Below are 24,043 nucleotides of genomic sequence, written 5' to 3'. Positions count from 1 at the left end.
AGAGTAAACAATTAAAAGAAAAAAGACATGCTCTCATGAAATGTTTATGTTGTGCTTCTTTCATTTATATCATTTTTGTATATTGAGTCTGATCCAACATGACCTTTTTTTTTTTTTTTTTTGGTTTTTGGGCCACACCCGGCAGTGCTCAGGGGTTTCTCCTGGCTGTCTGTTCAGAAATAGAGAGATAGCACAGCAAGCAGAGAGACAGCACAGCGGCGTTTGTCTTGCAAGCAGCCGATCCAGGACCAAAGGTGGTTGGTTCGAATCTTGGTGTCCCATATGGTCCCCCGTGCCTGCCAGGAGCTATTTCTGAGCAGACCGCCAGGAGTGACCCCTGAGCACCGCTGGGTATGGCCCAAAAACCAAAAAAAAAGAAATAGCTCCTGGCTGGCACGGTGGACCATATGGGACACCGGGGGATTCAAACCAACCACCTTTGGTCCTGGATTGGCTGCTTGCAAGGCAAACGCCACTGTGCTATCTCTCCGGGCCCACTTTTTTTTTTTTTTTTTGGTTTTTGGGCCACACCCGTTTCACGCTCAGGAGTTACTCCTGGCTATGTGCTCAGAAATCGCCCCTGGCTTGGGGGGACCATATGGGACGCCGGGGGATTGAACCGCGGTCCTTCCTTGGCTAGTGCTTGCAAGGCAGACACCTTACCTCCAGCGCCACCTACCCGGCCCTTTTTTTGCTAAAATTAAAGTGTCAATCCAAATGGCTATTTGAGTGGTACGATTCTAGAATTCAATATTTCATGTTTTCATTTTTCTCATTTCAGAGTGCTTATGTTTAGCATATATTTATATTACAAGTAACACTCAGATCTTTTTAAGAGCATATAGAGTATTATGTTATTTTAGAACATTTAAATGTCAATAGTTAACCATATGGGTGTTCTTGTTCAAAGATGAAAAACTCAAAATAATTCATAAAACATATAAGCAAATTATATGTATTTTTAAATTTGAGTACATTGAAATTATATGTATTTTTAAATTTGAGTACATTGAAATTATATGTATTTTTTAATTTGAGTATTATAAAAAGGTATGCCATTAATTTAATTAACATTTCACTCAGTTCAGAATTCAGTGTCTATAATATTTCTTAGGTTTCTATTCTAAGTAAATGATTTCTGAAAAGTTAATGTCCTATGAAATGGGTAGGGATTTTTCTCAGACTATCTTAGATGGGCCTTTAGTGCTCCTCTAATCTAACTTAGAATGCCAATGAGAAGGGCTAGAGGAAAGTGAATTACCCTGTAGAATTAGGACAGACAGGTCTTCAACGCCAATGTTGCTACCTTTTCCCCACTTTGTACATCAGGTTTGTCAGTGTGCCTAGACTGTGACTGGGAGCTGAGAATTTGATTATTTAGGTGAATGATCTCTCAAATGTGTGACACTGTTTTTAAGAGTTTTGGGGGCAGGTAGAGGGCTACACCTGGCTTGCTTAGGGTTTACTCCTGGCTCTGCACTCAGGGATCACTCTTGTCTGGGCTCTAGGAACCATATATGTTGCTGGGGATCGAACTGGAGCCAACCACATACAAGGCAAGAACTCTACTTGCTGTATTATTTTTTCATTTGTCAATAGCTAAGCATTGATTTGTTGTAAGCTTCCATATTTGCATGTTTTCTATAGTACAGCCTTTGGGTTACCATTTAGATCTAAATTTCATGTGAATTGTGAAAACAGTGGTGAACTGGGAAGAAAAGATTTATTTCTAGAAACTAAAGTACTGGCCAATTGATGTTTAGTAATTGTTTCAATTTACTGTCTTAGGCTTAGGTATATTCTTTTTGCAGGTATGTAAGGTTAAAAGATTTTGTCTTCCAATGGGGGAAACCTATACTTCCAACATAAGACCGGTATTGCACCACCTCTTTACCTGCTTTTCCCCAAAAGTAAGGTAGTCTCAGACATCACATGGTTCCTTTAATTATTATGTTAATTCATTTTTTAAAATATATTTTAAATATACATATGTGAGCACATATACTTTTATTCCTATTTTTATCTTGTTTGGATGTGTGACCTGTTTCTGTTTTCTTCTCTGGCCACCCCCAAATGCACCGACAATACAAAGTAGCACCATTTCTCCCTGCATAGGCACACTAAAAAAAGGGGAAATCTTACACATAAAAGAGAGCTCTTATCTACTAAAGATAAAAACTCACACTTGTTTACAATACAGGAATATCTCCCACCTTGAAAATATGTCATGCGGACCCAACTTAGACCTCAGGAGATTAGACACCATCCGTCCAGCCTTGAACCCTGGATCCCAGACATAGAATCGACACAGTTCTTCACAACAGCTACAGGAAACAAACCCCATCTGGGACATCTTTAATACTGCTGGGCCACCAACAAGTGCCAGCTCTAATATGATATCCTGACAACAAAGAAAATGGGAACAACTTGACCTAAGAACAGGGTATCCTACCTCACCAGCTAACGACAAGACAAAATCAGAAGACTTGTCACCCTTTGGTCGGTCCAAAAGCCAAGATCACGATTTACAGATGACTGGCTGCTAGAACCATGACTGGACTGAATATATCTTGAGACCAATAAAAAAGCCCTAGTATAGGGTTTGAAATACGACCCGCACAACAACCATGATCCCCAGTTCCAAAGGTCCAGCAGAGACAATTGCAACGGAATGGGGATTCTGGAAACACAATGAAAGGCGCTATTCTAAGTTTCATTCCAGGATCAGTGCAAAGACCAATACCACCAACCATAGAAGATGAATTAAAATGACACTAAGGGAACAGAACTTATAGAACCACAAAGAAAGACTTCATCATTAGCCCCACTCCTGAACCTGTGCAGATACTGAGATCTCTAGACACAGAGGTCTTATCTCATCACCCAGGACAGAGCAGAAGTTTTCCAAACACCAGGAAAGCACCACTGGTAGAGTAAATGAACCTGAAAGGAGTCTATAGTTAATCCCGTGACAATATACCCCAAGGGTGGAGAAACCCCATAACGCTTAGGCCAAGTGAATCCCTTTTCGAATGACCCCAATATTTACTGTGCCAGTGCAGGAGGGAAAAAAAAAACGCAAAAAGCACAAAACATTTTTTATCATTTATCTATTATTTTTTATTCTTCATTTATCTATCTACTTTTTGTCAATTTCTTTGTTTTGGTGTGGTTATTGAAGTTGTTATCCCCATTTATATTTATATTGTTTTTTTTTTCTTCTTTTCTTTTCTTTCTTTAGGTGCTCCGCCATGTTTTTCAACTCAAGACCATGGCTTTTTTTTGTGGTGCCTATCGTTATCACTGGAGTGCTCACTGGATATTTGACACTTCTTTTTGTACTGTGGGGATGTTTCACCTTATTTTTCTTCTTTATCTCTCAAACCGACCATGAGAGCTTCTAGAAGGATTCCACCCATTTTCAGCATATTAGACTTTTACCCCAGTTTATTACTTTTATCTTCTTCAAATAAAACCACATAACTTGAACTATATAGTCCTTCCTCCCAGTTAGAGGGGGAAATAAGGGAGGTACCAAGAACAAGACTACTAAGTAGTAAGCTAGGTACAGAGGTGACCACATATTCTTGCAGCCCCGGGGGTGAGGGAGGAGGATATGGGAGGTAGGACGAACACGGAGGGGTAGGGAGGACAAATCGTTGATGGGAACCCCCCTGATCTTATGTAAATATATTCCCATAATATTGTAACAATATGTAAGCCACTATGATCAAAATAAAAATTATATTTAAAAAAATTAAAAGATTTTGTCTTCATTTGCCAGTTTGGTTATGTGTTAATACCTTGTTTGAATTGCTGCGTGTTTTGAAAATTTTGCATGAAAGTGCAAATTTTTCTTGTTAATAACTATGTGTTGAGTCTGCATTTAACCAGATTTATTGAGATATTGTTTTCTAATCTTATACAAGTGTTTGGGGATTGAATTTAGGACTACTACATGCATAGGCATGGTCTCTGAGTCTCTCCTTAGCCTGCAGTGAATTGATTCCTCGTTAATCATCTTTAATCCTGGGTAACCAATAAGTTTATGTCTCTCTAGTCTGTCTTTTATGAATGTCATGTTGGCAATAATAATTGGAAGTGGTCACTCTGGACAACAACTGGGAACTGAAAGGAAGTTAAGTGGTATGCATGATGCCCTTCAGTAAAAGTATTGCAAACAACAGTGCCTAGAAGGAAGGAAGGGAGGAGAGGGAAAAGGAGAGTTAGAGCGAGAATGAGCGAGCAAGAGATGGGGAAGAGAGAGAGGTGACTGCCATAGGGTTGGGGATGTAAAGGAGACTGGGGAAATTAGTGGCAGAAAATGAACTCTCATGAAAGGATGTGTATTGGATGGCAAACTCAACTATCAACAATTTTTAACTCTGAATCTCACAGAAATTTAATTATAAAAAGAATGCCATGTTGAGTTTTGTGGCAGCAAAACTCAGGCTCTGAGATGGCCCCAGTTTTTATACTTTCTTAGATTCTGAGGACTGGGTGAGAAGGCAGTGAATGAGAACTCTCTCTTCCATGATCTGCAGAAGATTGCCTACTTTGCTCATCTAGCTTCTACTTGTTCTCTCTCCCTACCTTCCACCACAGAAACAACTAAAATATGAAAACTGATACTTTGATTTTATTTCACAAAATAGAATTCTTATACTTTGAAATCCACATTTTATTGTTTTAAGTATTAGTTTCTTTAGCAGGATTGAGAGCAGCTTCCACAACTTAAGACATTAGAAAAAGAAGACCAGGTGCAGATAATAAAAAAAGAAAAAGACCGACTATAAAGCTTTTGTACCTCAAAGGAAATAGTGCCTAGGATATAAAAGCTCCCACAGATTGGGAGAAATTATTCACCCAATAGCCATCAGACAAGGGGCTAATATCTAAGATATACAAGTTACTGACAGAACTTGACAACAACAACAACAACAACAAAAAATCTAATGATAGCACAGCAGTAGGGCATTTACCTTGCATGCAGAAGGATGGTGATTCTTATCCTGACATCCTATATGGTCCCCCGAGTCTGCCAGGGGTGATTTCTGAGCGTAGAGCTAGGAATAGCCCCTGAGCACTGCCGGGTGTGACCCCCCCATAAAAGGGGGGGAGAAGAAATGAATATACAATTCCTCACAGAAGAAATACAAATGGCCAAAAGGCACATGAAAAATGCTCCACATCATTAATCATCAGGGAGATGCAAATCAAAACAACAATGAGGTACCTTCTCACACCACAGAGACTGGCACACAGCACAAGAAAACGAGGACAATAAGTGCTGTGGGGATGTGGAGAGAAAGGAATTTTCATTCATTGCTGGTGGGAATGCTGTCTATTCCAGCCTTTATGGAAAACAATATGGGAATTCTTCAAAAAACTGGAAATTGAGCAACCATAGGATCCAGCTATACTACTCCTAGGGACATACTCTAGGAACACAAAAACACAATAATGAAGAAACTATAATGAAGACCACCTATAAAGATGAAAAGAAAGTAATGAAGCAGTTGGCCATGCATCATAGAAGATCAAGGAAGTTAACTGGCAAGTCCAGGGGTGGCGAACACGTGGCTCTCGAGCCGCATGCAGCTCCCGGCAAAAATGAATGTGGCTCTTTGCCTCTTATCATTATTTTGTATACTGTGGCTCTTTGCCAAGTTTGGATTTTGTTATGCTGCTTCTAGGAGGGATCTTCAAGCGCATAGTCCTGCCCCCAGGCTCCGTCATTCCGTCTCCCATCCCTTGGAAACAACTGCACGGGTCAGCGAGGGGGGTGGGGAACTGTGTGTCGCATCTGGCCGTTAGTTCTTACTGTGGAGGACAGACGCAGCACACCCTCACCATCACTGCAGGATTTTTACCCTCACTCAAAATGGCAAAATGCAATATTTGTTTAATATATTATTGTTAAAATTATATGCTTTTGTGTGTCTGTTTTGGCAGGTCACTGCGTGGTGTGACTCTCTGACTCTCACAGTTTAAAATTTTGGCTCTTTCTGTCGAACTTGTTTGCCACCCCTGGGCAAGTCATTCAAACAAGTAATAAAATAGCTAAATTTCAAGAAAGTCTCAGCAGAAAGAGGAGAAAAGGTACAAATAAACATTATTAAGATATAAAAATGGAAGCTACACTGTTTGGCAGTAACTGATGAAATAAAGTATTCATGGAACTAGTAAGTCAATATTTAAAAGTAGGAAAAATTTTATAAAAAGATCAACTTGAAGAAATGAAATATCTTGGTTGGATTATAACTAACTTGAGAATTTTATTTAATATCCAAAACTGACCACTTTTGGGGGGACACACCCAGCAGTGCTCAGGGATTACTCCTAGTTCTGCACTTGGAAATCATTCCTGTCAATGAATGAGGGACCATATTGGATACTTTGGATCAGAATCATGTTGGCTGCGTGCAAGGCAAATGCCCTACCTTCTGTACTATCATTCCACCCCCCATAAACCCGATCACTTTTGAATACATAGTAGATATTAACCTAGAGAAGTATCCCAGACCATCTGGAATGTGTGGCCACCTTAACGTTAATGAATGAAGAAATTAAAATAGTTTTTAATGAAGACTTTGTTACACTCAGATAGTCTTCAAAGGAGTTGTAGCTGAAGTTTAAAGACAGATAATTTCAATCTTACCCTTTTTTATTGAATAGAATAACACATAATATTCCAACTCATTCTGAGGTTAGTAATTCATTCTGAAACTATCCTCAGACAATACAAGCTTCCATATTAATAGAAGTGGTGGGCAGAATGCTGTAAAATATCATATGAACATACTGGCCTTAGCCCTGTAATTTAAGAATCGTTTAACATTAGAAAAACCTTTTGAAAATGGTCCTAACTGTGCCTGGGCACTGTTCCATGGTTAAAAGAATTTGCCTTGCAAACAAGAGTTTGTGATCACTTGTGCCACCCACATTTGCTCAGCACAGTTTCTACAGCTCTGCTCTTTGGGACTCCTGGTTTCCACAATCACTGTGCCGTGTTTGGCACAGCACAGAGAGGTGTGTTTGTTGGAGCATCAGAACAGAAGTATGCAACTTTCAGCAAAAAAAGTTGTGTGTGCATCTTGGCCAGGAGTGTGCTCCACACCCTATGCAAGCCCATGTGTTATCAAGACTGAGAGTCTGTCAATCACAGCAGCAGAATGTGGATATGGGGCACAACCACCAAGTGTGATCTCCAGCAAGCACCAGGAATGAGTGTATGTATGACCTGGTCATCTCAGCAACAATAATGAATGGATGGGGAAGGGAAGAAAAGTCACTGACTTTACTTTTATTCTTTAAAGTAGGAAAATCCTAAGTTCCATTGATTCTGAAAGTTATTTGGAAAAATCCAGCATTCCTATAGAGGAAGCTCTAATTAAGGCAGGAGACATCCTTAATTGGACTATTTGCTGTATCATTCAGAAATTTTAAACAATTAAGTTGTAAAGATATAAAAAATTATTAGTCATAGAGAAAGAAATAAAATTGTCATTTTTACATAATGATTAAAAATCTTATTCTATGATATGACATTTAAGTTCTTTAGGAAATGGTGGTACGTTTGATAATAATGGTATGATATAATTTCTCAGTATTAGAAAAGGAAATTTTGTTTACATTTCTTATTCTTAAGAATCAAATATTATATGTTTAAATACAAAAGACAAAACTTTGAAACTCTTAGAAGAAAATATAATGATCTCAAGATACCTAAAGATTTATTAAATCCTAATTACAAAATATGGATTAGAATATCTTAGAGAATTTAAATCTGCTCATCACAGTACTTCATATGGAAAGTAAAAAGACAAGGCATAAATCAAGAGAAACTATTTCTGATACACATAATTGACATAGATTAACTCATTGAAGCATGATAGAAAATCAAAGGAGTAATTTTCTGAATAAATGACAAATATAAAATGCAAGTAAATAAAAATGAAGCAATAATAATGACAAGTATGAAATAAATTGCCAGTGAGATAGCATTTTAATATCTGGTCCTTTATTATTAGTGAGGCTGTGGTTAAACTAGACTTTAGATGGGACCAAGCATTTTTATCATAGTGGCCAGAGGCTGCCTGATTTTATGCTGAATGTTTGTATATCCTGTGGTTGAGCATTCCCCCTTCTGCCAATAGATCTCAGAGAAGTTCCTGCATGTAAATCAAGAGCAATGCCAAAAAATATTCACAGCAGCATGGAAACCACCTCATTGAACACTAATAAATGGAGGAATAAATAAATGAGGCAAAGTCACACATGAGAATATTTCTACCTGAAAAAGGAATGGAAGCTATACCTGTCAACAAAATACCAAGTAAAAGACTCAACTCTTTTAGTATAATAACCAATTATTTAGTATAATAACAAATTTTCTAAAACTTGAAAGAAGATGAAACAATACAATGCATAAAATAAAAGTAAAAGTGAAAGCAAGGGAATAAAACACTCAAAGCCCAGATAAGTTGATTTTATTTTATTGTTCAGGCAGATGAAAGATAGTTGGGGATATTATTTTTTCCCTGGTTCTGTGCTCAGAGATGATTCTGGGTAGTGCCTAGGGGACCATATCTGGTTGATGCCTCACCTACTGAACTATCTCTGGCCTCAGCTAGTATGATTTCCATATGGAATATAATACTATGGCTGTTCATTTTATGTTTATACTTTATTATTTATATATCAATGTCCTTTTATATCAAACTGCTACAGAATATAAATATAAAACCAGAACTATAACCACACATTATTTAGAAGAGAATTGCCCAGAAAAAAAACCTCTCTGTTTGGGGCCAGAGTGATTGCACAGAGGTAGGGCATTTGCCTTACACGTGGTCTATCTAGGATGGAGCTTGGTTCGATCCTCAGCATCCCATATGGTTCCCCTTGCCAGGAGCAATTTCTGAGCACATAGCCAAGAGTAACCCCTGAGAGTTTCAGGGTGTGGCCCAAAATGGCAAAATAAACAAACAAAAAAAAAACAAAAACAAAAAAAAAAGAAAGAAACCAAAAAACGCCTCTTTGGTTATAGAACCAAAAAAATAGTTCAAAGAACTGCTTTGTATGCTGATTTTCTGAGGTTAGGCCCTGAGTATTACTCAAACAAAACAAACCTTATATATTACACTTTGTGTTTTTGGTTAAACTTTAATATTAAAGTCAAACATTAACTTAAACATTAAAATTAAACATTAAATTTAATTAACATTAAACTTTAAACATTAGCATTAAAGATTTTAATGTTTTATTGAGGGTTTTTTCTTAATAATTAAGAATATTACAGTGCTTGCTTCGGCAGCACATATACTAAAATTGGAACGATACAGAGAAGATTAGCATGGCCCCTGCGCAAGGATGACACACAAATTCGTGAAGCGTTCCATATTTAAAAAAAAAAAAGAATATTACACAGAGATTTTGCCTTTTTTGTTACTGACCCAAGTTCAACCCTGGCACTACATATGGTTAAAACTGAGCATTACCAATTGTGATTCCTGAGTGCACAGCCAAGAATAACCCCTGAGCACAGCTGGGTAGAACCCAAATCCTATTCCCTCCCAGAAGAAGAAAAGTAAAGGGAAAAAAATGGATCAAATATTGAAATCAGGTATTTCAAATGACAGTAGCTATGGAATGGAATTAAGGGTTTGTATGGTTTAATATGTTGTGAGTATTTTTTCATGTGAAGAAAACACAGATTCTTTTTTGTTTGTTTGGGTTTTTTGTTTGTTTGTTTGGTTTTTGGGTCACACCCAGCAGCACTCAGGGTTACTCCTGGCTCTAAGCTCAGAAATCGCTCCTGGCAGGTTCGGGGGACCATATGGGATGCCGGGATTTGAACCACTTCCCTTCTGCATCCAAGGCAAATGTCCTACCTCTATGCTATTTCTCCGACCTGAAAATAGAGATTCTTGCTCAGATATTTTAGCTAGATCATCTTCCTTTGTTCTATTATAAATGAGCTATTTTCTTCCATCTTGATGGAACATATATGTCTCTTTTTCACTGAAAGTTTTTCTTGGTGCAACAAATTCTTTTCTTTTTTAATTAATTTATTTAAAGGAAAAGCATTACATAGTTGACATAACTGATATTAATACATTTTTAGGAAGACCAAAAGCAACATTTTTTGTAGTATTTTTTATTTAAACACCTTGGCTACGAACATGATTGTGGTTGGGTTTCAGTTATATAAGATGACACCCCCCCATCACCAGTGTAACATTCCCATCATTAATGACACAAATATCCCTCCTCCCCTCTCCGACCCCACCTGTACTCTAGACAGGCTTTCTATTTCCCTCATATATTCTTATTGTTAGGATAGTTCGCAATGTAGTTATTTCTCTAACTAAACTCATCACTCTTTGTGGTGAGCTTCCTGAGGTGAGCAGGAACTTCCAGCTCTTTTCTCTTTTGAGTCTGAAAATTATTATTGCAAGAATGTCTTTCATTTTTCTTAAAACCCATAGATGAGTGAGACCATTCTGCGTTTTTCTCTCTCTCTCTGACTTATTTCACTCAGCATAATAGATTCCATGTACATCCATGTATAGGAAAATTTCATGACTTCATCTCTTCTGACAGCTGCATAATATTCCATTGTGTATATGTACCACAGTTTCTTTAGCCATTTATCTGTTGAAGGGCATCTTGGTTGTTTCCAGAGTCTTGCTATGGTAAATAGTGCTGCAATAAATATAGGTGTAAGGGGGTTTTGTATTGTATTTTTGTGTTCCTAGGGTATATTCCTAGGAGTGGTATAGCTGGATCGTATGGGAGCTCAACTTCCAGTTTTTGGAGGAATCTCCATATCATTCTCCAGGAAGATTGAACTAGACGGCATTCCCACCAGCAGTGGATAAGAGTTCCTGTCTCACTGCAGCCCCGCCAACACTGCTTGTTCTCATTCTTTGTGATGTGTGCTAATCTCTGTGGTGTGAGGTGGTACCTCATAGTTGCTTTGATTTGCATCTCCCTGATGATTAGTGATGTGGAACATTTTTTCATGTGCCTTTTGGCCATTTGTATTTCTTCTTTATCAAAGTATCTGTCCATTTCTTCTCCCCATATTTTGATGGGATTAGATGTTTTTTTTCTTGTACAGTTCTGTCAGTGCCCTGTATATTTTGGATATTAGCCCCTTATCTGATGGGTATTGGGTGAATAGTTTCTCCCACTCAGTGGGTGGCTCTTGTATCCTGGGCGCTATTTCCTTTGAGGTGCAGAAGCTTCTCAGCTTAATATATTCCCATCTATTAATCTCTGCTTTCACTTGCTTGGAGAGTACTGTTTCCTCCTTAAAGATGCCTTTAGTCTCTATGTCATGGAGTGTTATACCTACGTGTTGTTCTGTATACCTTATGGTTTTAGGTCTGATATCAAGGTCTTTAATCCATTTGGATTTTACCTTTGTACATGATGTTAGCTGGGGGTCTAAGTTCACTTTTTTGCAAGTGGCTAGCCAGTTGTGCCAACACCACTTGTTGAAGAGGTTTTCTTTGCTCCATTTAGGACTTCTTGCTTAGTGCCACACAAACTTAAATATCTTGGAGTCAACTTGACTAAAGATGTGAAGGACCTATACAAAGAAAACTGTAAAACCCTGTTCCAAGAAATAAGAGAGGACACACGGAAATGGAAACACATACCCTGCTCATGAGTTGGCAGGATTAACATCTGGGTTTGGGGGATTAGCTGCTTTGGCTTCCACAGCGCGTTGCCTGCAGCACCAGCGGCAGCCTGTTCACCTGGGGGGACTGGTGCCTGGGAAGCAAACATTGGGAATTGGAGCTTACAACCCTCTAGGCCAGCTTGAAGCTGGGAGACTTGATATTCTAGTTTTTTGATTGTTTCTAGTTTTAGCAGGCGATCCTCCAACTCCTTTTTTTTGGGGGGGGGCTGATCAAGGTTTATATTGGATGGTGGACAGGAATATTTTTAGGGAGTTTAGGGATCAAATCCTCATTGTAGGGAGGAGGGGCTGCCCTAGCAGGGTACTGCCTGTGATCATAGGAGGCAGCTTGAACATCTTGAGGATCAAGAGTTTCATCTGCCAGAGGAGCATTATCAAGGATAGGATAAAAACCTTTAGAGGGATGTATGGGACTTGAGCAGTCATTTAACAAAAGATTGTCTGGGCGATCGGCAAGGCTGCTTGCTCTGGATTGACTGCGAGAGGCAGCATCAATATGCGCTTCAACTTTCTTAAGGATTTCCATTTTTAAAGGGATCAGAATCTGCATTAGTGATTATTTGTCCTAAAATATTCCAATAGAACTGCATGACCTTCTTATCCTCTTTTCCATATTTTTCAAAATATTCTGGTAATCCTTTACCAAAATTTTATGAGATCTTTCTTTTTGATTTTAACATTTCTTTCAGTCAGTGCCTTTTTAATGTTTTTTACAAAGATTTCCTCTTTACTTATATAATGGTCCCTATCTTCAAAGGGACTATATATATCTTTACTTATAGTGGTCCCCATTTTTCTGGGACTATGGGACGGCGGCTTTAGTAGCTACTATTAGGCTAACCTATCTGTACCCTGCAGATTTGGGTCTTACCTGTGTCTTATGATCAGGCTCTCGAGACTCGCTCACGCATTGCCGTCTGGTCGGTGGTCCATGTCTCGTGCCCCTCGTTTGGGCGCCCCTAGGACCTTGCCCGCAGGGTGGACTGAGGATCACGAAGTAATTTGTGGGTCACGAGCGGGATCCGACCTAAAAAGGAGGAAAGAGTCTGAGAAAGAAATGAGCTCAAGTCAAGCTGGCTGATCAAGAGCTGAATTTATTAAGGCAAGACAAGATTATATAGTTCTACAGCATAAGGAAGTAGCTTTCAGTACTTTTCCATGGTATAGAAAAGTAGGGGGATCGTGCAGGAAGGACTTTCCTGTTTTACAACATACCCTTTTATCGCATAGACTTATATCGCACAGACATTCTTTCACAGTGGTAGCTTAACAGGATGTGATCTTATCTTAGCAACTCGGGCAGTTTACTGGAGCATCTTGTGACTTGTTTGGTTAACATTTCTTTTAGGTCCAGGGAGTAAATGCCACAGTGGCCGCCTGTCAGGTACACAGGCCTTAGGTTTCAGGCATCAGAGACTCCATTTTGCTCTCTAGCTCTAACAGCCTCCAACAAAACTTTGCTCCAAGAAATAAGAGAGGATACATGGAAATGGATTGTACAGATTTAATGCGATCCCTCTAAAGGTACCCATGACATTCTTCAAAGAAGTGGATCAGGCACTTTTGAAATTCATTTGGAACAATAAACACCCTCGAATATCCAAAGCAATTACTGGGAAAAAGAGTATGGGAGGCATTACTTTCCCCAACTTTACACTGTATAATAAAGCAATAGTTATCAAAACAGCATGGTATTGGAATAAAGACAGACCCTCAGATCAGTAGAATAGACTTGAGTACTCAGAGAATGTTACCCAGACATACAATCATCTAAAAAGCAACATTTAAAAAAAATAGAAAGTTGAAAGAAAAATGAATGAGATGGAACTGAAAGGAAAGAATATTTTTGAAAGCCATTGACTCACAATGAATTCATTGAAGCACCAGCAGAAAGTTTAGTAAACTCATTTTTTGTAAAAGGATAAGAGTTAAAAAAAAATAGAGCAATAAAGGTCTGAGAGTGGCAATTGTTGTTTGCATAGGCCCAGTAAAATATGGGTAAAATGGAAAAAGAAAAAAAAAAGCTTTGTCCTGAAGCTCTCTGGCATAAGATTGACTCTGGGCTCCAGGCATACTAGGTTGTCCAACCCCTGGTTCATTCTCTGTGATCACAGGGAATTTTTATTCACACATTAGCTGTTGTTTTTATCTAGTTTCTGTCATTGAAGAGTTTGGTTTCTGTGCCAGAAGGATTCTGGCTTGTGTGGTTTCTGTGTTTCATCGAAGTCATGATGTAGAACATATCCAGTCTCACCTCAAAATCAGATGCAGAGTGTCCTGCCCTGCAAGCAAGTTGCTGCTGTCGCTGAATCATCTGGGTGTCAAGTGAACATTCCTTGGAATAATGTCAATGCCAGGGTAGTAGCAGGGTCTCCCCTGATAAATGTTTGCCTCCTGGTGATGTAGACAATTGTGGTTGTTTCCATAGATGGTCAGTGGTTCAGGAGTGTATGGGCAATGCCCATTCTTCTGAGGCCTGAGCCAAGTCATTATGCCAGTGTTCAGGGTATAAGGCCTAACTGCATTACAAAATTTGTGTTCCTATATCTATTAGATAATAACTTGTTTGCATATGTAGTATTTTCCCATTTTAATGCACCTATGCAAAAGAGAAACAATGCCGCAATGTATTATTGGTGCCTCTGGGCAGCCAAGAGATCAAGTCCCGTAATTCCCTTACCTTGGTTCTAACATAAATTCTTTTTTTTTTTTTTTTTTTTTGGTTTTTGGTTTTTGGGCCACACCCGGCATTGCTCAGGGGTTACTCCTGGCTGTCTGCTCAGAAATAGCTCCTGGCAGGCACGGGGGACCATATGGGACACCGGGATTTGAACCAACCACCTTTGGTCCTGGATCGGCTGCTTGCAAGGCAAACGCCACTGTGCTATCTCTCTGGGCCCCTCTAACATGAATTCTAAAGCAAAAGACTCTTCTACCATAATTACTTGTTGAACAGATCACAAAGAAAGAAAAACAAACAACCATAAAACAGTGGGCACAATTGTCACTCTTTAAGGGAATATTCAATAATAGTTATAGCAGTTAAGGGAATAGATCTAGGATATTCAAAGGATATATGCATGTCCCGTTTATGTCATTAGAAATAGTTGGGAGAAGTGTGCTGAATCCTGGATGCCACGTTGGTCTGTGATTTGGCCTTCTAGAGTCTTCAAAATGACTCCCAGTAGTCCCATATCGGGAAATGCATTTGAATGGGAACTAATCAGAAACCTATATGGTAGCAACCACAGTTACACAATGAAGAAAGGAGGAGTCCAGGAGGCCACTGAGAGTAAACAAGTAGGAACAGAGTACTGGTCTCTTCCTAGCCTGAGAGTCCATAAACTCAAATTGGTAGCTGGATGGCAGCTAGCTAAGGCGAGGACAATAATGTGCTTCATGGGGAGCGAAGAACCGAGAATAAAAATGGTTAAATATGGGTAATAGGTGGTAGAAATGAGGGAGCAAAGGAGCAAAATGAGCTTCTGGGCAGAGCCAGGGCAGGAAGGAGAGCATAAAACATAGACGTTCTGTACATGACAAATAGAATAAATCCAATGATATCCAAATAATTGTCTATACACTCCACAATAGACAGTAGTAAGGAAAGTTGCCTGCAAATTCCTGAAACCAGCACCTCTTGTGCTGCCATTCCCCATGCAGGCCAAAACTCCTGGCTCCCAGGAAGGAAAGAGATCCTCCAAGAGCTGGAAGCCCGAAAGTTCACAACCCCCACTCAAACCCTCCCTCTGGAGCCAGGTGGGAAATGGGGAAAGCCTGGGGTATCCTTTAAGCTCCTTGTCGGGACCCACCTCACGGGCTCGCCCAAGCATGTGGCCCAGGCATAGCCCTGGAGTTCCGGAGGAAGGGGGTAGAAGGGTGCTAGGGTGACCCAAGTCCTAGTGCAACAAATTCTAATCTGTGATATTCAGAATTTTTACCCAAACATGTGTTCTATTTTGTCTGCTTTTCTCATAGCCATTTATTGAACACTGATAAGTCTCAGATCACTTGAGCTTTCTTTGGGTAGAATAATGCAGAAGATAAACTCCATACTCAAAGTTCTAGTAATCTTCCTGTCTCTTGTATCCAAACTCATTTACATATTCATTCAGAAAGAATTTCCCAGTTGGTTTTTAAACACTAAAATAAACACTGTAGAGCTTTCAAAAGTTCCCTATTACTTCCAAATGTATATTCAGCATTTTTCCAATGTGTTTTTATTTTTTGTTTTTTGCTTTTTTGGGGGGCCATACCCAGTGACGCTCAGGGGTTACTCTTGGCTATGCACTCAGAAATCACTCCTGGCCACCTGGAGAGATAGCATGGAGGTAAGGCATTTGCCTTGCATGCAGAAGGACAGTGGTTCCAGTCCTGGCATCCCATAGGGTCCTCCAAGCTTTCCAGGAGTGATTTCTGAGTGTAGAGCTAGGAGTAACCCCTGAATGATGCCAGGTGTGACCCTCCCCCCAAAAAAAATCATTCCTGGCTTGGGGGACCATATGGGATGCCGGGGGATCCAACCACATTCCGTCCTAGGATAGCACATGCAAGGCAAACGCCCTACAGCTTGCACCACCACTCTGGCCCCCAATGTGATTTTATTCTATTAACAGATCCTTTCCTTGGAGAACTGGTTAGAAATATTTTTGAAGTCAGTTGAAGGGAAACATCAGTACAAGAGGATAAGGTGGAAAATGGATGGCTTTTTTTTTTTTTTTTGCTCTCAAAAAGTTGAGTGGAAATGTGTATCTTGACAGTACCTCGTGAGGACCAAAAGCCACCTTAGAATGGGGGGAAGATAGAACAGGCAGAAGAATGAAGAATGAGGTCCAGGTGACTGAGAACATATGCTGGGAGCCTGTGTGTGATTGATGGTCTGGCCTCGACTCATTCCAATAAGCAGTGTCATGGTGCTCAGGATCCCTTAGCTGTGAAGGGAGGGTACATCAGTAATGCTGAGTGAGGCCAGGCTAGCTGAGTCTTGTGGAGATTAGAAGCAGAACAGACTAAAATGAAGATTTTAGTGAAGTGGTGTTAAGTCAGAACTGGACATCATTGCTTACAGAAACATGGACAGTGGGACATGGCATGAAGTGCCAGGATTGAGTATCTGGGTTATGAGGGATATATATTGTCACCAAGATTTCAATTCATCATGCCTTTTGCCTCTCTCTAAAGATGATTGGGGCTCCAGTCCTTTAAAGTTGGTTAATAAGGGAAGTTGGGAAAGTGAAAGAATGGATGTGAAAAATCACACTTGTTCTAGGCTCTATTATTTATGCTGAGCCCTGGAAAACCTTGGTTGCTTGTTCATGAGTCACTCAGTAAAAAGGGGGATGTAGCACTACCTTTTCAAATCTGAATTTGTTTTTTTTTTTTGGTTTTTATTTTTTTTTAATGCATATTTTTTTTTATTTAAACACCTTGATTACATACATGATTGTGTTTGGGTTTCAGTCATAAAAGGAACACCACCCATCACCAGTGCAACATTCCCATCACCCAAGTCCCAAATCTCCCTCCTCCCCACCCAACCCCCGCCTGTACCCTAAACAGGCTCTACATTTCCCTCATACATTCTCAATATTAGGACAGTTCAAAATGTAGTTATTTCTCTAACTAAACTCATCACTCTTTGTGGTGAGCTTCCTGAGGTGAGCTGGAACTTCCAGCTCTTTTCTCTTTTGTGTCTGAAAATTATTATTACAAGGGTGTCTTTCATTTTTCTTAAAACCCATAGATGAGTGAGACCATTCTGCGTTTTTCTCTCTCTCTCTGACTTATTTCACTCAGCATAATAGATTCCATGTACATCCATGTATAGGAAAATTTCATGACTTCATCTCTCCTGACAGCTGCATAATATTCCATTGTGTATATGTACCACAGTTTCTTTAGCCATTCGTCTGTTGAAGGGCATCTTGGTTGTTTCCAGAGTCTTGCTATGGTGAATAGAGCTGCAATGAATATAGGTGTAAGGAAGGGGTTTTTGTATTGTATTTTTGTGTTCCTAGGGTATATTCCTAGGAGTGGTATAGCTGGATCGTATGGGAGCTCGATTTCCAGTTTTTGGAGGAATCTCCATATCGCTTTCCATAAAGGTTGAACTAGACAGCATTCCCACCAGCAGTGGATGAGTTCCTTTCTCTCCACATCCCCGCCAACACTGTTTATTCTCATTCTTTGTGATGTGTGCCATTCTCTGGGGTGTGAGGTGGTATCTCATCGTTGTTTTGATTTGCATCTCCCTGATGATTAGTGATGTGGAACATTTTTTCATGTGTCTTTTGGCCATGCGTATTTCTTCTTTGTCAAAGTGTCTGTTCATTTCTTCTCCCCATTTTTTGATGGGGTTAGATGTTTTTTTCTTGTAAAGTTCTGTCAGTGCCTTGTATATTTTGGAGATTAGCCAAAATATGGGTATTGGAGATTAGCCAAAATATGATGGGTATTGGGTGAATAGTTTCTCCCACTCAGTGGGTGGCTCTTGTATCCTGGGCACTATTTCCTTTGAGGTGCAGAAGCTTCTCAGCTTAATATATTCCCATCTGTTAATCTCTGCTTTCACTTGCTTGGAGAGTGCAGTTTCCTCCTTGAAGATGCCTGTAATGTCCTGGAGTGTTTTGCCTATGTGCTGTTCAATATATCTTATGGTTTTGGGGCTGATATCGAGGTCTTTAATCCATTTGGATTTTACCTTTGTACATGATGTTAGCTGGGGGTCTAAGTTTAATTTTTTGCAAGTGGCTATCCAATTGTGCCAACACCACTTGTTGAAGAGGCTTTCCCTGCTCCATTTAGGATTTCCTGCTCCTTTATCAAAAATTAGATGGTTGTATCTCTGGGGAACATTTTCTGAGTATTAAAGCCTATTCCTCTGATCTGAGGACCTATCCTTATTCCAATACCATGCTGTTTTGATAACTGTTGCTTTGTAGTACAGTTTAAAGTTGGGAAAAGTAATTCCTCCCATATTCTTTTTCCCAATGATTCCTTTAGCTATTCGAGGGTGTTTATTGTTCCAAATGAATTTCAAAAGTGTCTGATCCGGGGCCGGGCGGTGGTGCTGGAGGTAAGGTGCCTGCCTTGCCTGCGCTAGCCTAGGACGGACCGCGGTTCGATCCCCCGGCGTCCCATATGGTCCCCCAAGAAGCCAGGAGCAACTTCTGAGCGCATAGCCAGGAGTAACCCCTGAGCGTCACAGGGTGTGGCCGAAAAACCAAAAAAAAAAAAAAAAAAAAAAAAGAAAGTGTCTGATCCACTTCTTTGAAGAATGTCATGGGTATCTTTAGAGGGATGGCATTAAATCTGTATAATGCCTTGGGGAGTATTGCCATTTTGATGATGTTAATCCTGCCAATCCATGAGCAGGGTATGTGTTTCCATTTCCGTGTGTCCTCTCTTATTTCTTGGAGCAGAGTTTTATAGTTTTCTTTGTATAGGTCCTTCACATATTTAGTCAAGTTGATTCCAAGATATTTGAGTTTGTGTGGTACTATTGTGAATGGGGTTGTTTTCTTAATGTCCATTTCATCCTTATTACTATTGGTATATAGAAAGGCCATTGATTTTTGTGTGTTAATTTTGTAGCCTGCCACCTTGCTATATGAGTCTATTGTTTCTAGAAGCTTTTTGATAGAGTCTTTAGGGTTTTCTAAGTAGAGTATCATGTCATCTGCAAACAGTGAGAGCTTGACTTCTTCCTTTCCTATCTGGATTCCCTTGATATCCTTTTCTTGCCTAATCGCTATAGCAAGTACTTCCAGTGCTATGTTAAATAGGAGTGGTGAGAGAGGACAGCCTTGTCTTGTGCCAGAATTTAGAGGGAAGGCTTTCAGTTTTTCTCCATTGAGGATAATATTTGCCACTGGCTTGTGGTAGATGGCCTTCACTATATTGAGAAAGGTTCCCTCCATTCCCATCTTGCTGAGAGTTTTGATCAAGAATGGGTGTTGGACCTTATCAAATGCTTTCTCTGCATCTATTGATATGATCATGTGGTTTTTATTTTTCTTGTTATTGATGTTGTGTATTATGTTGATAGATTTACGGATGTTAAACCAGCCTTGCATTCCTGGGATGAAACCTACTTGATCGTAGTGGATGATCTTCTTAACGAGGCATTGAATCCTATTTGCCAGGATTTTGTTGAGGATCTTTGCATCTGCATTCATCAGTGATATTGGTCTGTAATTTTCTTTTTTGGTAGCGTCTCTGTCTGGTTTAGGTATCAAGGTGATGTTGGCTTCATAAAAGCTATTTGGAAGTGTTTCTGTTTGTTCAATTTCATGAAAGAGTCTTGCCAAGATTGGCAGTAGTTCCTCTTGGAAAGTTTGATAGAATTCATTAGTGAATCCATCTGGACCTGGGCTTTTGTTTTTCGGCAGACATTTGATTACTGTTTTAATTTCATCAATGGTGATGGGGGTGTTTAGATATGCTACATCCTCTTCCTTCAACCGTGGAAGATTATAAGAGTCCAAGAATTTATCCATTTCTTCCAGGTTCTCATTTTTAGTGGCGTAGAGTTTTTCAAAGTAGTTTCTGATTACCCTTTGAATCTCTGTCATATCAGTAGTGATCTCTCCTTTTTCATTCCTGATACGAGTTATCAAGTTTCTCTCTCTCTCTTTCTTTGTTAGGTTTGCCAGTGGTCTATCAATCTTGTTTATTTTTTCAAAGAACCAACTTCTGCTTTCGTTGATCTTTCGGATTGTTTTTTGAGTTTCCACTTCGTTGATTTCTGCTCTCAGCTTTGTTATTTCCTTCTGTCTTCCTATTCTTGGGTCCTTTTGTTGAGCATTTTCTAGTTCTATTAGCTGTGTCATTAAGCTACTCAGGTAAGCTCCTTCTTCCTTCCTGATGTGTGCTTGCAAAGCTATAAATTTTCCTCTCAGTACTGCTTTTGCTGTGTCCCATAAGTTCTGATAGTTTGTGTCTTTATTGTCATTTGTTTCCAGGAACCTTTTTTATTTCCTCCTTGATTTCATCTCGGACCCACTGGTTATTGAGCATGAGGCTGTTTAACTTCCAGGTGTTAAAGTGTTTCTTCTGAGTCCATTCGGAGTTCACAAATAATTTCAGAGCCTTGTGGTCAGCGAAGGTAGTCTGCAAAATTTCTATCCTCTTGATCTTATGGAGGTATGTTTTATGTGCCAGCATGTAGTCTATCCTGGAGAATGTCCCATGTACATTGGAGAAGAATGTGTATCCAGGTTTCTGGGGATGGAGTGTCCTATATATATCCACTAGGCCTCTTTCTTCCATTTCTCTCCTCAGGTCTAGTATATTCTTGTTGGGTTTCAGTCTGGTTGACCTGTCCAGTGTTGACAAAGCCGTGTTAAGGTCCCCCACAATTATTGTGTTGTTGTTGATATTATTTTTCAGATTTCTCAACAGTTGTATTAAATATTTTGCTGGCCCCTCATTCGGTGCATATATGTTTAGGAGAGTGAATTCTTCCTGCTCTACGTACCCCTTGATTAATATAAAATGTCCGTCTTTGTCCCTTACAACCTTCCTGAGTATAAAGTTTGCATTATCTGATATTAGTATGGCCACTCCAGCTTTTTTATGGGTGTTGTTTGCTTGGATAACTTTTCTCCAGCCTTTTATTTTGAGTCTATGTTTGTTCTGACTATTCAGGTGCGTTTCTTGTAGGCAGCAGAAGGTTGGATTGAGTTTTTTGATCCATTTAGCCACTCTGTGTCTCTTAACTGGTGCATTTAGTCCATTGACGTTGAGAGAAAGAATTGTCCTGGGATTTAACGCCATCTTTATTTCAAAATTTGGTGTGTCTTTTGGGTAGTCTTGTCTTAGATTAGGTCTTTCAGTTTTTCTCTTAAGACTGGTTTTGTGTCTGTGAAGTTTCTGAGCTGTTTTTTGTCTGTGAAACCATGTATTCTTCCATCAAACCGGAAAGTGAGTTTTGCTGGGTATAGTATTCTGGGTGAAGCATTCATTTCATTCAGTCTTGTCACAATATCCCACCACTGCTTTCTGGCATTGAGCGTTTCTGGTGACAGGTCTGCTGTAAATCTCAGGGAAGCTTGCTTGAACATGATTTCCCCTTTTGATCTTGCTGTTTTCAGAATTCTGTCTCTATCTGTGGGATTTGTCATTGTGACTAGGATGTGTCTTGGGGTGGTTTTTCTGGGGTCTCTTTTGGTTGGTACTCTTCGGGCATGCAGGATTTGATCACATATATTCTTTAGCTCTGGAAGTTTCTCTTTAATGATGTTCTTGACCATTGATTCTTCCTGGAACTTTTCTTCCTGGGTCTCTGGGACTCCAATGATTCTTAAGTTGTTTCTGTTGATCTTATCATAGACTTCTATTTTCGTCTGTTCCCATTCTTTGACTAATTTTTCCATTGTCTGCTCATTTGCTTTAAGTTTTTTGTCCAATCTCTCCTGCTGTATGGAATTGTTATGTATCTCATCTTCCACAGCACCAAGTCTATTCTCAGCTTCTGATACCCTGTCCCAGAGCTTATCCATTTTGTCATTCACTTCGTTTACTGACTTTTTCAGTCCTGTTAGTTGACATGTTATTTCAGTTTGGAGTTTTGTCATTTCTGCCTTCATATTTTCTTGGTTCTTATTAGTGTTCTGTTCAACTCGATCCATGGTTTCTTGGAGTCTGTTGAGCACCTTCCATATTGCTAGTCTAAAGTCCTTATCTGAGAGGTTGATTAGTTGTTCAGTCATTATCTGGTCCTCAGAATTGTCATCTTCATTCTCTATGTCTGATGCTGGCCTGCGTTGTTTCCCCATTGTCACACTTGTATTGTGGGTTTTTCTACGTGTTGTGGTGGTATTCATTGTCTATATGATGTAGGCAGCACACTCCTCTGGCTCCTCCCTTTCTGGATGGGCTGACTTGCCTCTAAGGGAGGGGAGTCCTCCGTGGATGAGGCCTCACACTGGGTCAAATCTTAGGCCCGAGCATGCAACAGAGAAGACAGTCCAGAGAGAAATGTTTGCTTCTGTGATATAGCGCCGTTCTTAGTGTGATTTTTCCTTCTTGTTGCAATGGAGTTCTTTCCTTAGAAAGAGTGCACGGCCGCGTAGCGAAGCGGAGCGGCCGTGCTTTGCTGGAGCCTGTTTTTGCCCCACTCGCAAGAGTTTCACGCAAGTGGACAGTAGACAGACATAGACAGGCCACACTCACAGTCTTTCACAGTTGAGCCCCACTGGGCCAGTGTACTTTCGCGGATTTTCCCCGCCTGGTGTCACACACAGGGAGCCAGCTCTTGCAAAGCTTAGCCGGTTTTCATGCTCTGAAGTCCCTCCCTGAAAATGGCGTCTGGGCGAGCGAGGTTTCTGGAGGCTCTTTTTGCCCCACTCGCAAGAGTTTCACGCAAGAGGACAGTAGACAGACATAGACAGGTCACACTCACAGTCTTTCACAGTTGAGCCCCACTGGGCCAGTGTACTTTCGCGGATTTTCCCCGCCTGGTGTCACACACAGGGAGCCAGCTCTTGCAAAGCTTAGCCGGTTTTCATGCTCTGAAGTCCCTCCCTGAAAATGGCGTCTGGGCGAGCGAGGTTTCTGGAGGCTCTTTTTGCCCCACTCGCAAGAGTTTCACGCAAGAGGACAGTAGACAGACATAGACAGGTCACACTCACAGTCTTTCACAGTTGAGCCCCACTGGGCCAGTGTACTTTCGCGGATTTTCCCCGCCTGGTGTCACACACAGGGAGCCAGCTCTTGCAAAGCTTAGCCGGTTTTCATGCTCTGAAGTCCCTCCCTGAAAATGGCGTCTGGGCGAGCGAGGTTTCTGGAGGCTCTTTTTGCCCCACTCGCAAGAGTTTCACGCAAGAGGACAGTAGACAGACATAGACAGGTCACACTCACAGTCTTTCACAGTTGAGCCCCACTGGGCCAGTGTACTTTCGCGGATTTTCCCCGCCTGGTGTCACACACAGGGAGCCAGCTCTTGCAAAGCTTAGCCGGTTTTCATGCTCTGAAGTCCCTCCCTGAAAATGGCGTCTGGGCGAGCGAGGTTTCTGGGGGCTCTTTTTGCCCCACTTGCAAGAGTTTCACGCAAGAGGACAGTAGACAGACATAGACAGGTCACACTCACAGTCTTTCACAGCTGAGCCCCACTGGGCCGGTGTACTTTCGCGGATTTTCCCCACCTGGTGTCACACACAGGGAGCCAGCTTTTGCAAAGGTTAGCCGGTTTTTATGCTCTGAAGTCCCTCCCTGAAAATGGCGTCTGGGCGAGCGAGGTTTCTGGAGGCTCTTTTTGCCCCACTCGCAAGAGTTTCATGCAAGAGGACAGTAGACAGACATAGACAGGTCACACTCACAGTCTTT

General features: G+C 40.4%; 1 protein-coding gene and 1 non-coding gene across 2 annotated transcripts in view; both read left to right on the top strand.

The window, feature by feature from the left end:
• Nucleotides 1-24,043, top strand: part of ULK4 (unc-51 like kinase 4) — a 665,001-nt gene that overhangs the window by 410,908 nt on the left and 230,050 nt on the right. The gene's annotated exons all lie outside the window — the stretch shown is intronic.
• On the top strand, nt 9,304-9,410 carry LOC126021436 (U6 spliceosomal RNA). The gene has a single exon (XR_007499952.1). It is a non-coding gene; the product is annotated as a U6 spliceosomal RNA (small nuclear RNA).

The sequence above is a fragment of the Suncus etruscus genome, chromosome 10 (genome assembly GCF_024139225.1).
Source record: "Suncus etruscus isolate mSunEtr1 chromosome 10, mSunEtr1.pri.cur, whole genome shotgun sequence".
In the NCBI taxonomy this organism is placed as follows: domain Eukaryota; kingdom Metazoa; phylum Chordata; class Mammalia; order Eulipotyphla; family Soricidae; genus Suncus; species Suncus etruscus.
Note: the sequence above shows the minus strand (reverse complement) of the source record. Positions and strands in the feature narration are given on the sequence as shown.